The sequence below is a fragment of the Globicephala melas genome, chromosome 10, assembly GCF_963455315.2.
Source record: "Globicephala melas chromosome 10, mGloMel1.2, whole genome shotgun sequence".
NCBI classification, from domain to species: Eukaryota; Metazoa; Chordata; class Mammalia; order Artiodactyla; family Delphinidae; genus Globicephala; species Globicephala melas.
The window spans coordinates 90,215,298-90,227,324 of NC_083323.1; the positions used below are offsets into that span (position 1 = coordinate 90,215,298).

Here is a 12,027-nt window from a genome sequence, read left to right on the forward strand (position 1 = left end):
AAAGAAGACCTATAGTATTTGCCAGTGAGAGATCAGTACCCAACCAAAACAGCTATCTGGAGGTGACTTATTTTGTATCTTAGTTACTTAAGAAATATCAGTTAGTTAAGAAAAAGTAGCCTGTGAGTAATCAAAGTAGATGGTAAAGAATATGGAAATATTAGATATATGAGAAATTTAGAGATTGTGTAGTACAGCTGTCTCATTTTATTGATGAAGAAGGGGAAACCATGACATGTCAAATGATTTGTCCCAAGTCACACAACTAATTTATTGCAGAATTAGTCCTGAAATCTAAGCACCCTACGCCTTCATATGACTGTACTGTCATAAGCCTGATGCTCTCTTGAATTTGGTCAGGAAGCTGAAAATTCATTTATTCCAAATATTTATCAGCTGTCTTTTTTTTTTTTAAACTAGATAGTGCCAGGCACTGGGGATACAGATGGTAATAAGGTGGCCCTCCATGGCTGGAACTAAATCATGGAGTGAGGAGGCATTAAAAATTACTAAAATGATGTAAATCGTAGACCAGTCTACTTAAGTCACCGGTATGGTACTTGACCTGTATTTAAAGCTTCTTTATTAAACTCTTAGAAAAAACTGGCTTAGCTTTTTTTCCAATCCCAGAGCAAAAAGGAAGAAAGAAATTAGAAGGTGATGATGAGGTTCTAGAAACGTATATAAACAATAATGTGAAGCTTACATATATATTATATGAGGCAAAAGAGCCCAACTCATTGCAGACTAAGAAGTGTTTATGAGCCTGAGCAGAGCATCAGTGGCTGAGTGTCCCTTGGGCTGCAGAAGAATGATGTCATCACGTGGGGGAATGAGAGTTTTCTCCCCACAAAGAGCGCCTATTTTGACAATCACCCATGGACAGTAGTGCCCCTGTGGAAGTCTGGTAGTCCAGCAGAGAAGTTCCAGCATACCATTTTGAGGGAAAAAAAAGTCTGAGATTGCACGCATTGAAGAGGGTAACAGGAACAGTTTTACTTTACGTGCATCCCCCCTCCCCGAAGGTGGCACAGTTCAGTGCCAGCAGGGACCTTCTTGGCCCATGATTTCTTCCACAGGGGAAAGTGAGAGTGTGTGAGTGCCCAGTGCCCACAATGCTCTGTGTGCCTCATCCACACACACCTCCGTACTCCACTCTGTGGCCAGTTACCTGTGTGTGCCCCTGAAGCAATGAGAGTGAACTTTTATAGAAGTCAGCACAGGGCTGGAAAGCCAGCCTGACTCTGTAGAATTGGGACAGACCATACAAACTTGAGCATTCAATACTGCCCTAGGGAAAGCAAAGGGGAGGCTGTCAGCACTTGACTTGGGTTTGCAGGATCCATGGAAGGCATGCAGTCTTAAGAATTCCCTCATAGGGCTTCCCTGGTGGTGCAGTGGTTGAGAGTCCGCCTGCCGACGCAGGGGACGCTGGTTCATGCCCTGGTCCGGGAGCATCCCACATGCTGCGGAGCGGCTGGGCCCGTGAGCCATGGCCGCTGAGCCTGCGCGTCCGGAGCCTGTGCTCCGCAGCGGGAGAGGCCACAACAGTGAGAGGCCCGCGTACCGCAAAAAAAAAAAAAAAAAAAAGAATTCCCTCATAAAAGGGAATAAGAAGTGTGAAACAGTCGAATACATAGAAAAGATTTGAGGGAGTCCCCTGGTGGTCCAGTGGTAAAGAATCCGCCTTCCAGTGCAGGGGATGCCGGTTCAATCCCTGGTCAGGGAACTAAGATCCCACATGTCATGGGGCAACTAAACTCGTGTGCCACAACTACTGAGCTCATGCGCCTCAACTAGAGAGACTGCATGCCACAAACAACAGAGTCCATGCGCTCTGGAGCCCACGCACCCTGGAACCCGCATGCCACAAGTAACGAAAAGAAAACCTGCACGCCACAACTAGAGAGAAGCCTGCACGCCACAACAAAAGATCCCACATGCCTCAACGAAGATCCTGCATGCCACAACTAAGACCTGTTGCAGCCATTAAATAAATAAATAAATAAATAAAATTTAAAAATAAGTTTAAAAAAATAGTGTTTAAAAAAAAAAGAAGATTTGAGCAAGTCTCAGCATTCCTAACAGGGCTCCAGAAGATTTTCTCTCCTGAAACCAGTCAGTAAGACTGAAGAGGTGACTGCTTCTTCAGATATAAAGACAGCAATGCAAGACTCCAAGGAACAGGAAAAAAAATCAAGGAAAAAATGACACCACCATAGGAATACAATAATTTTCCAGTAACTGACCCACTCTCCTCCTGCCAAATGGAGATCTGCAATTTTTTCCCAGTAAAAGAATTCAAAATAGTTATTTTAAGGAAGCTCAGGGACCTACAAGAAAACACAGAAAAGTGTTTCAGTGAAATTTTTAAAAATCGATACGTGAACAAAAGGAGAAGTTTAACAGAGAGACAGGGATTTTAGAAAAAGAACCAAATAGAAATTCTGGAGCTGAAGAATATGATGAATGAAATGCATTAGAGGGCATCAGTGTCAGCCTGGATCACGCAAAAGAAAGAATCTGTGAAGTAGAGGACAGATTATTTCAAATTATCCCTTTGGAGGAGTACAAAAAAGAAAAGAATGAAAAATAGTGAATAAAGCCTGTGTGAACTATGGAATACCATTAGGAGAAACAACCTACATATTCTTGAAGTCCCAGAAGGAGAAGAGAGGGAGAAAGGGGCAGAAAGCTTATTTAAAGAAATAATGGTTGAGAATTTACCAAATATGGGGAGAAAATTGGGCATCTAAATTCATGAAGCTCATAATTTCCCCCCAGATTTCAACTCCAAATGATTTACTCCAGTACACGTTATAATAAAATTGTTTAAAATCAAAGACAAAGAGAATTTCAAAAGCAGCAAGAGAAAAACCTTCCTTAGATAGGAGGGAACCCCCATAAAGCTATATCAGTGGGTTTCTCAGCAGAAACCTTGAAGGCCAGGAGAGAGTGAGATGATATATTCAAAGGGGTGAAAGGAAAACACTGCCAGCCAAGAGTATTTTATGTAGTAAAGTTGTCCTTCAGAAACAGAGATAAAGACTTTCCCAGACAAACGAAAGCTGAGGGAATTCACCCATTATACCTGCTTGATGGAAAAGGCTGAAAGTTCTTCAAGCTGAAAATGAAAGGACCCTAATTAGGAAACATATGAAACATATGGCAATATAAACACAATGGTAAAGATAACTATACAGTCATATTCAGAATACTTCAATACTGTATTATACTAGTGTGTTAAACAGTTAACTCTAGTATAAAGGTTAAAGGACAAAAGTATTAAAAATAACTATAGCTGCAATAATTTGTTAATGGATACACACTACAAAAAAGAGGTAAATTGTGGCATCAAAAACAAAATGTGTGGGTTTCCCTGGTGGCGCAGTGGTTGAGAGTCTGCCTGCTGATGCAGGGAACATGGGTTCGTGCCCCGGTCTGGGAGGATCCCACATGCTGCGGAGCGGCTGGGCCCGTGAGCCATGGCCGCTGAGCCTGCGTGTCCAGAGCCTGTGCTCCGCAAGGGGAGAGACCACCACAGTAAGAGGCCCGCGAACCACACACACACACAAAAAAAATGTGTAGCCACATTGGAAAAGTCATGGAAAAGCTGCATAACTGAAATGGATTGAAGGGTGATCTGTTATATATCATTTATGATTTGAGAAGCTGTTATTTGTTTATTTATGTGTATACATACACAGTTTTGAAGGGTAGTAACTTTGAAAAAGCTTTCTTGTCCGATGCCAAAGTTAGGGTCTGGTTTATTGTAGAGACTCTATAAAGGTTTTGACTGAATATTGAAGAAAAGTCTTATGTTTCAAATTATTTTCCCAAAACATTATAAACGTGTTATGTTCACAGTTGAGTTTGCAGAAATTTATTTAATCCTCCGTAGCGCTGAGTTATAGTGGCTAAAATTTTCTAGTTTTGTAATTGGAACAAGAGTCATAAAATCCATCTGGGAACCTGAGAAACATATCCTACCCTTGTTACTAAAACCTTTTGAATAATATTCTCTCTAGCCTTTCTCATGTGCTTAAACAATCTATTTTTTTCCCCTAGAGAGGTATTTTCATCTCTCTTTTTCCTTTGCTGATTCAGGGGTAGAAGAACTTCTCTTGCCAAAAGAAGATACTGTTTTCTATATGATAAAGTGATTAAGTTAGTTTATCTCATTTTAGCTCTCCTGATCTTAAATTGTGTTTATGCTATTTAAGTTTGTGTTGTATGAATAGTTTTTGCAGCATCCTAACTATTTCCCAAAGTCTCTCTGTGCTGATAAATTGATTCCTTTTTCAGATCATCTAAAGTGACTTGGCTGAAATTAAAAAAGAGTTAGAGACTGGTGGTAAAATGTTCTAAAATCAAAGCAAGAAGGTAAAAAGCATTAAGGACAAAAGCTTGCTCAGCCAGATTTCATGGGATAGTTTGGTCTTGCTGGTGACAAAGTACTATTGTGGGTTTCTGGGACTCGGACTTGCACTTTGGTTCATGTCCAAAAGTTGAGCTCCTTTGTTTTGACAGGGAGTTGATCTGAATCCACATCTCTCTAGAGAGCAAAGCTTGTCCACCCAGAGTGCTAGCCCTGTACTTGTTCCAACCCTTACTTGGCCTTTGGGCAAAGCTTACTCTTGTGTTCAGTGGCTTATTGCCTGGAATTCAAAGGGAAAGTTATGATTGGATGACCCTTAAGTTTTGTGTTACCTTGTCAGTTGAAGGACTTGTATATGACAGGCATGTTTTCTCTAATTCATTTCCAAAAGTTTAGAGGAAAAAAGAAAGGAAAAAATAGTGATGGAATTTGGGATCACTTCCTTATGATATCTCATTTAAGGTCATGATTAAATTATACAAAATATGTTTCTTTCCCTCTTTGTGTTTTGAAATTAGCTCTCAATACTGGTACAAATAATTCTTACAGTGAGTTAGCTTCAGAAATAATTCAATGCCATGGAGAATTTCTAGCGCATTAGAAGAACACATCTTTGACCCCTTCTCCTTTGCCTGCCATATCCAATTGGTGGCCAACTCCTGCCACTTTCACATTAAAGTTAATCCTTGCCTCTGCCCTGTCTGCCCTACATTCACTGTTTTAGGGCTACTTAAATGTTTTCTTAAGCTATTAACCTCCTAAACGGTCTCTACATTTGCTTCCATCCTATTTCAATTCATTCTAATTGCTACTTCCAGTTCAGTTTCGCTAAAGCCGAGCTCAGATTTTGTCAGCCAGTCCTCAAAGAACTGCCAACAGAAGATTCAGCCTATCCATAACCTGGTTACTTCCTTTCATTTTTACTTTAGCCTTACTTCTCTCTTTCCTTATAAATGACTGGTTAGCCAAACTGAAGTACTATGCACTTGCCCCTGAATTCTTCAGTCTCTCCCATTTCTCTGTCCTTAGTATCTCTCTTCCCTCTTTACTTGGAATGTCTTTTGCCCTTATCTTCATATGCAAATCTATTCTATCTTTTGGCAAATTTATTCTGCGCCATTATGGAATAATCTTTACCTTCCCAGGTAAACCCTCCCCCTACTGCCCCTGCAACCCTCCAAGTTGTTTTCTCAGGATCTCTTTGGCACTTACTTCTGTTGTGTACTGTGTACTGTAATTTATATACGTATGTCTTACCTGCCACCGGGCATTTGCCTTCTCCCTATCTGACTCCATAGACTCCATGTCTGATTTTTACTTCTGGCTGGACCACAAGGTCTAGAGCGGTGATTTTTATGTGTGATAAAAGCTTACTATATATGTTTGTTAAATGGTGAAATAAATGAATCTCTGTCCTGTATATTTCATCGTGAGTTTTATATCAATAGCACCTCAGCTCCCAAATCTGACAAGGAAAATCATAATACTGGCCACAGTTTTTACTGAGCCTACATTGACGTACTCTGAAAAAGTTTAATCGTGGAGACCATCAGAATGTACTCTGTCATTTAGGATAAAACCTCTGGCAAACACGCCTCTTTTTCAAGTTCTGAGTTTTCAAATGCGGGCTATGATTATTCCCTTTAAACATCTCACAGATTTAATAAGTGAACCATTGTGTTAAAGTTTTATAACTTACTCCATGAAGAAACTGAACTCTTGAAGTAAAAGGCCAACAGAGATGAGAGTATTTCGATTTGACACTTTCTTTTCTATCCGTTCCTGTCATTAGAGAACAGTTTTCAAGGTTTGTATAAAATGCCAACCTATGAATAAGACAATGAGATCTTTCAGATACTTCTACTAACCAAACCCTTCTGAAAACGGCCTCAAAAGCAACCCTTCAGCACGTTGTTTTTAGCAAGCTCTGTGATAATTGTGAGTATTTTTAATAGTATGAATAATGCTATCCATTCTTTTTGGGTTTTTTTCTAATTTATTTTGCAGTTTTCTTTGGTAAAATGAATTGGGTTCACTATTGCTTGCTAGAGTATTATTTACTAAGTGATTCTCAATCCAGGTTTTTATAATGAATAAAGTCCAATTAAGAATATGAAAATTATAAATAATTATGACAGTGGAACTATTTTGGGTACTATTCAGCTGCTGAAAGTAAAACAAGTGTAATTGCAAAAAACATTTGAAAAATAAAGAAACATGGCTTTGGTCAGAATGCTCAGGAAATTTTTGTCCTGTGTTCAATTTATCTTGCTCTGTACTCAGATTCTGGTGTATGCTAGCATCAGACAAAGGACTGAAAATATGGTTACTATTTAGGGATGTTCATTGTTTGAGAAGAAATTCAACCGAATCTTTAACATTCTCATGACATGTGTGGAATAATTTTATAGAGACTATTTTAAATTATAAATGCATCTTATGTGTTAATGTCTTAAAAGTATTTTGCTTTCCAGATATGAAACTTAAGATATTTCTGTGGAAACGTTCTATTCTAATTTTTGTGTTCAGTGGTGTCTTATACTATATTTGTTTAAATGTTTGAAAGTTGATTGATAACCACAATGCTGGTTTGCTTGTTTTACTTAAAATTTTGAAGAATTCTCTTAAATGTTTCCATGAAAGTATATTTTTCATTTATTTCTTCCTTATATGTATATACCAAGTGTGACATTTATTTTAATGAGTCCGTCAATAAAATATACAGAAGTAGAATTGCTATTTTGTGTTGTTAATGATGGAAAAATGACTTGTAATATGTGCCTGACTGTCTCTCGTATTTTGCATGCTTTTTGATAAGCATACATCAGTTTATTTTGCTAACATCATTCTATAGAAAGAGAACTCCTTCTTTTAGCGGTAAGTTCATGCAGTCTTGATTAATGGAACATAAAGTGAGATCTTATGGGGTGACAGAGAGACATTGGTTTAACTTGCGGGCATATGGAAATAAATGGGATATCTCTTCACAGAGAATTTAAATATCTTACAGAGAACTCTTTGCCACTGCAATTGTGAATAAGTGTACTTGTGCCTGGTGTTCATTTTGCTATTTTAAATGCTCAGGTGATTTTAATTTCATCTATAAAACAAAAGTATCGTCTGCTTCAAATAGTATGTGTATAGGAAATGGTTTTGATCCCTTTAGTTTTTCCCTGTTTCTTTTTTTACAGAATCAAAAGGTGTGTAAACCTGGAAAACCTGCAGAGAGTGCCAGACCACCTCCTTTTGTCTTTTTTTCACTATTGTATCATATTTTCCCTGGTGTCATTGTTAATATGACTTCAAGAGAAGCTGTCACTATTGTTTAATGTTAGCCATCCACCTATAAGGTCTAGCAAAGAGAGTTTTTTCCTGTGTGGTTGTGTGTGGAGAGCTAAATCACTACTATGATGGAAAGAGATTATATTTGCTTAATATTAATATTAACATTGAAAAAGTGTTTTTCTCTGATAATTTTAAAGTATTAAGAACCCAACCTTAAAGTGGTATTCTTTAATTAATATTTGGTAAACACAGCATACTCAAGTTGTACGACCTGCTAGGAAACTGTATTACCTCTGCTCTTAAAATTCCATCTTCCCCTATTTTCCCAGGATTATTCAAAAGTTAGTTGTATAATTCAGAACAGTCTTAAAAAATGGATATCTCCAAGACTCCTTCTAACTCTAATATTTTACAAGACCTTGATGTTAATTGAGGTCAGTTCTTGACTTCAATGGAAGAGTAGTATGATTCTAGTTTTTAAGGTAATACTTATAATTTATTTATATCATCCTAAATTGAGTGGAGAGCTTTATTTGTAAAATAACAAGCAACAAATACCCAGCTTTTGTCCTCTGCGGAAAGATAATTCTATCACGCATTTTTTGCACTTGAAATGCTTTTACTTTGTGAAAGCCACTTGGGAAAATAGATTTCCAGACAGCTTGAAACTGACAAATGGGTATTTTTGACAGGTATTCCTGGAAGGAGAGCTATAGCCACCAACCACTTGAATTTCCTTATTATAACAGCTATGTTTAGCAGAGAACAAGACATCACAGTTCGAAACAAGTATTTAGTTTTGGGGGAAGTGGGTGAGTATAGGTGAGTATAAAACTTTTCAGAAATGTATTTGAAAAATAGGGCACTTCGTTCACCGTTATGAAGAATAGAGAAGCTAACAATGTTGGTATAAAGTACTTTCTTATGGCCTAGGACTGACCTGATAATTGTGAACTTCAGTGTCTTCCATTCAGTAGGATGTCCCTAACGGAGGAACCACTCTTCTCTACCGTTTAATGGCTTTGTCCTGTGTACAGTCTGTGGCTTTAGAAAAGAAAGCTTCAAAATAAATTTTATAGCAGAAACAAATTTTGTTTTTGTTTCTTTGCATAAAATGCCATTGGTGAGCAGTATTCACCAGACCTCAATAGAACCAGTCTGTTTCTATAAAATTACTTTGTGAAAAAAGTAGACCTGACCGCTCTTGATTCTATTCATATCTCATTCTCCTTCTACTTTGTAAACTTCTCATTAGCCTGTGTATATGGTAAACCATATTCTTTGGGTTTTCCTTGACCATATAAACACACTGTTAGTTTTTGAATGGAAGAGGCAATCATGCAGTCTCTTGTTCTTCACCCAAAATGTTGGCTGCTGTCATTATTTTTCTCCATCATCATCACCATTGCCACTGTTGATTTGTAATCAATATATGTATTTAAAAACCAGAGATTACTATTTGACTGGTTTGTAGCATTTGTGAAAAGTATAAATCTGAATATCTTAAAATGTGAACTGGTGTTTAGAGTTAGAGGAAATGTTATGAATAGTTAAAGAATTTAACTAATTCCATTTGGTAGTAATGATTGAATAGTTTTGCCTGTTTCAGAGAATCAAGCTAGATATATGTCTGCATGACCCCAGGGAGTCTTATTTCATAAGTTTAAGCCTGGATTAAAATCAATTGCATGTAGCTTTTAACTAGGACAAGGGTCTCATGGTCATTGTCACGTTCTTTTTAAATTGAAGTATAGTTGATTTACAATATTATATTAGTGTCAGGTGTACAACATATTCAATATTTTTACAGTTTATACTTCATTAAATGTTATTCCAGGATAATGGCTATTATTCCTTGTCATGTGCAATATATCCTTGTTGCTTATCTACTTTATACAGAGTCATTTGTATCTCTTAGTCCCCTACCCCTAACCTGTCCCTTCTCACTTCCCTCTCCTCACTGATGACCGCTAGTTTGTTTTCTATATCTGTGAGTCTGTTTCTGTTTTGTAAATAAGTTCATTTGTATCTTTTTTTTTTTTTTTTTTTGGTGGTATGTGGGCTTCTCACCGCTGCGGCCCCGCCCGCTCTGGAGCACAGGCTCCGGATGCGCAGGCCCAGGGGCCATGGCCCACGGGCCCAGACGCTCCGCGGCATGCGGGACTCTCCCGGACCGGGGCACTAACCTGCGTCCCCCACATTGGCAGGCGGACCCCCAACCACTGCGCCACCAGGGAAGCCCCATTTGTATCATTTTTTTTAGATTCCACATATAGGTGATACCATGATATTTGTCTTTGTCTGACTTCACTTAATATGATAATCTCTAGGTCCATCCACATTGCTGCAAATGTCAGAATTTCATTCTTTTTTATGACTAATATTCCTGTGTGTGTGTGTGTGTGTGTGTGTGTGTGTGTGTGTCTATACACACCACATCTTCTTTATCCATTTGTCTGTTGATGGACACTTGGGTTGTTCTATTTCTTGGCTATTGTTAATAGTGCTGCTATTAACATTAGGGTGCATGGATCTTTTCAAATTAGTGTTTTCATTTTCTTCCGATATAAACCCAGAAGTGGAATTGCTGGATCATATATGTTAGTTCTATTTTTAGTTTTATGAGGAACTTCCATGCTGTTTTCCATAGTGACCTACCAATTTACATTCCCACCAACAGAGTACAAGTGTTCCCTTTTCTCCACATCCTCGCCAACATTTGTTACTTGTAGACTTTTTGATGACAGTCATTCTGACAGGTGTGAGGTGATATTGTGGTTTTGATTTGCATTTCTCTAATAATTAGCGATGTTGAGCATTTTTTCATGTGCGTGTTAGCCATCTGTATGTCTTCTTTGGAAAAATGTCTATTCAGGTCGTCTGCCTATTTTTTGATTGTGTTGTTTATTATCTTTTTTTTTTTTTGCAGTATGCGGGCCTTTCACTGTTGTGGCCTCTCCCGTTGTGGAGCACAGGCTCCGGACATGCAGGCTTAGCGGCCATGGCTCATGGGCCCAGCCGCTCTGCGGCATGTGGGATCCTCCCAGGACGGGGCATGAACCCGTGTCCCCTGCATCGGCAGGCGGACTCTCAACCACTGCGCCACCAAGGAAGCCCTATCATTTTTTTTTTTTTTTTGATTCTGTGTTGTACGGACTGTTTATATATTTGGGCATTAACCCCTTGTCGGTCGTATCATTTGTAAATATTTTCTCCAATTCCATTGGTTGTCTTTTTGTTTTGTTGATGGTTTCCTTTGCTGTGAGGAAGCTGTGAAATTTAATTAGGTCCCATTTGTTTTTTTTGTTTGTTTGTCTTTTGCTTTTATTTCTTTTGCCTTAGGAGACAGATCCAAAAAATATTGCTATGATTTATGTCAAAGAGTGTTCTGCCTATGTTCTCATCTAAGGTTTTTATGGCTTTAGGCCTTACATGTAGGTCTTTAATCCATTTTGAGTTTATTTTTGTATATGGTGTGAGGAAATGTTCTAATCTCATTGATTTATATGTAGCTGTCCAGTTTTCCCAGCACCACTTATTGAAGAGACTGTCTTTTCTCCATTGTGTATTCTTGCCTCCTTTGTTATAGATTAATTGACCCTAAGTGAATGGGTTCATTTCTGGGCTCTTTATTCTGTTCCATTGATCTGTGTGTCTGTTTTTGTGCCAGTACATGCTGTTTTGATTACTGTAGCTTTGCAGTATAGTCTGAAGTCAGGGAGGATGATACCTCCAGCTTTGTTCTTTTTTCTCAAGATTGTTTTGGAAATTTGGGGTCTTTTGTCATTCTATGTCAATTTTAGGATTATTTGTTCTAGTTCTTTGAAAAATGTCCTGAGGATTTTAATAGGGATTGCATTAAATCTGTAGATTGCTTTGGGTGGTGTGGCCATTTTAACAATATTAATTCTTCCAATCCAAGAGCATCATCACATTCTTTTCTTCTTTAACTTTTTTTTTTAAACACTGAAACAAATAACTGAAGAGTATTCATTTCTCTGTAATGCCTTTTCTCTGCAGGTAGATATATATATCTAAAACCAAAAATACTCTTTCCTTATAGAAGGCTTGTAATTCCTTAAGCTCCCTGTAGACACTTGAAAATCACTTGTTTGTAATACTAATTACCTCACTTCTTGCTTTTCTGAAGAAATTTGTTTCTTCAATTTTTGTAGGCCTCCTGTTATTTATTTCTTCCTTCCTCACCCCCAATAATTTTCGTGTCTCATACATTTTTTCTAATAATTAAAAAACTAAAACAACCATTTTTTTCTTACTGAAAGCTGATTGAAGGGTGTAATTTTCTAATCCTTTATTCTCTCTCTCTTTTTGTAGGGGGGGCTCTGTTTTTTTCCCTTTCCTTT

General features: G+C 37.9%; 1 protein-coding gene across 7 annotated transcripts in view; it reads left to right on the forward strand.

Moving 5' to 3' along the window:
* EPS8 (EGFR pathway substrate 8, signaling adaptor) overlaps positions 1–12,027 on the forward strand; it is a 241,501-nt gene that overhangs the window by 67,121 nt on the left and 162,353 nt on the right. The window contains exon 1 of one of the 7 annotated variants that reach the window (XM_060306097.1): positions 8,469–8,485. The exons of the other annotated variants lie outside the window; for them this stretch is intronic. The gene's annotated coding sequence lies outside the window, so the exon portion shown is untranslated. Of the gene's footprint in view, positions 1–8,468; positions 8,486–12,027 lie in introns of those variants that run through there. 7 annotated transcript variants of the gene reach the window in all.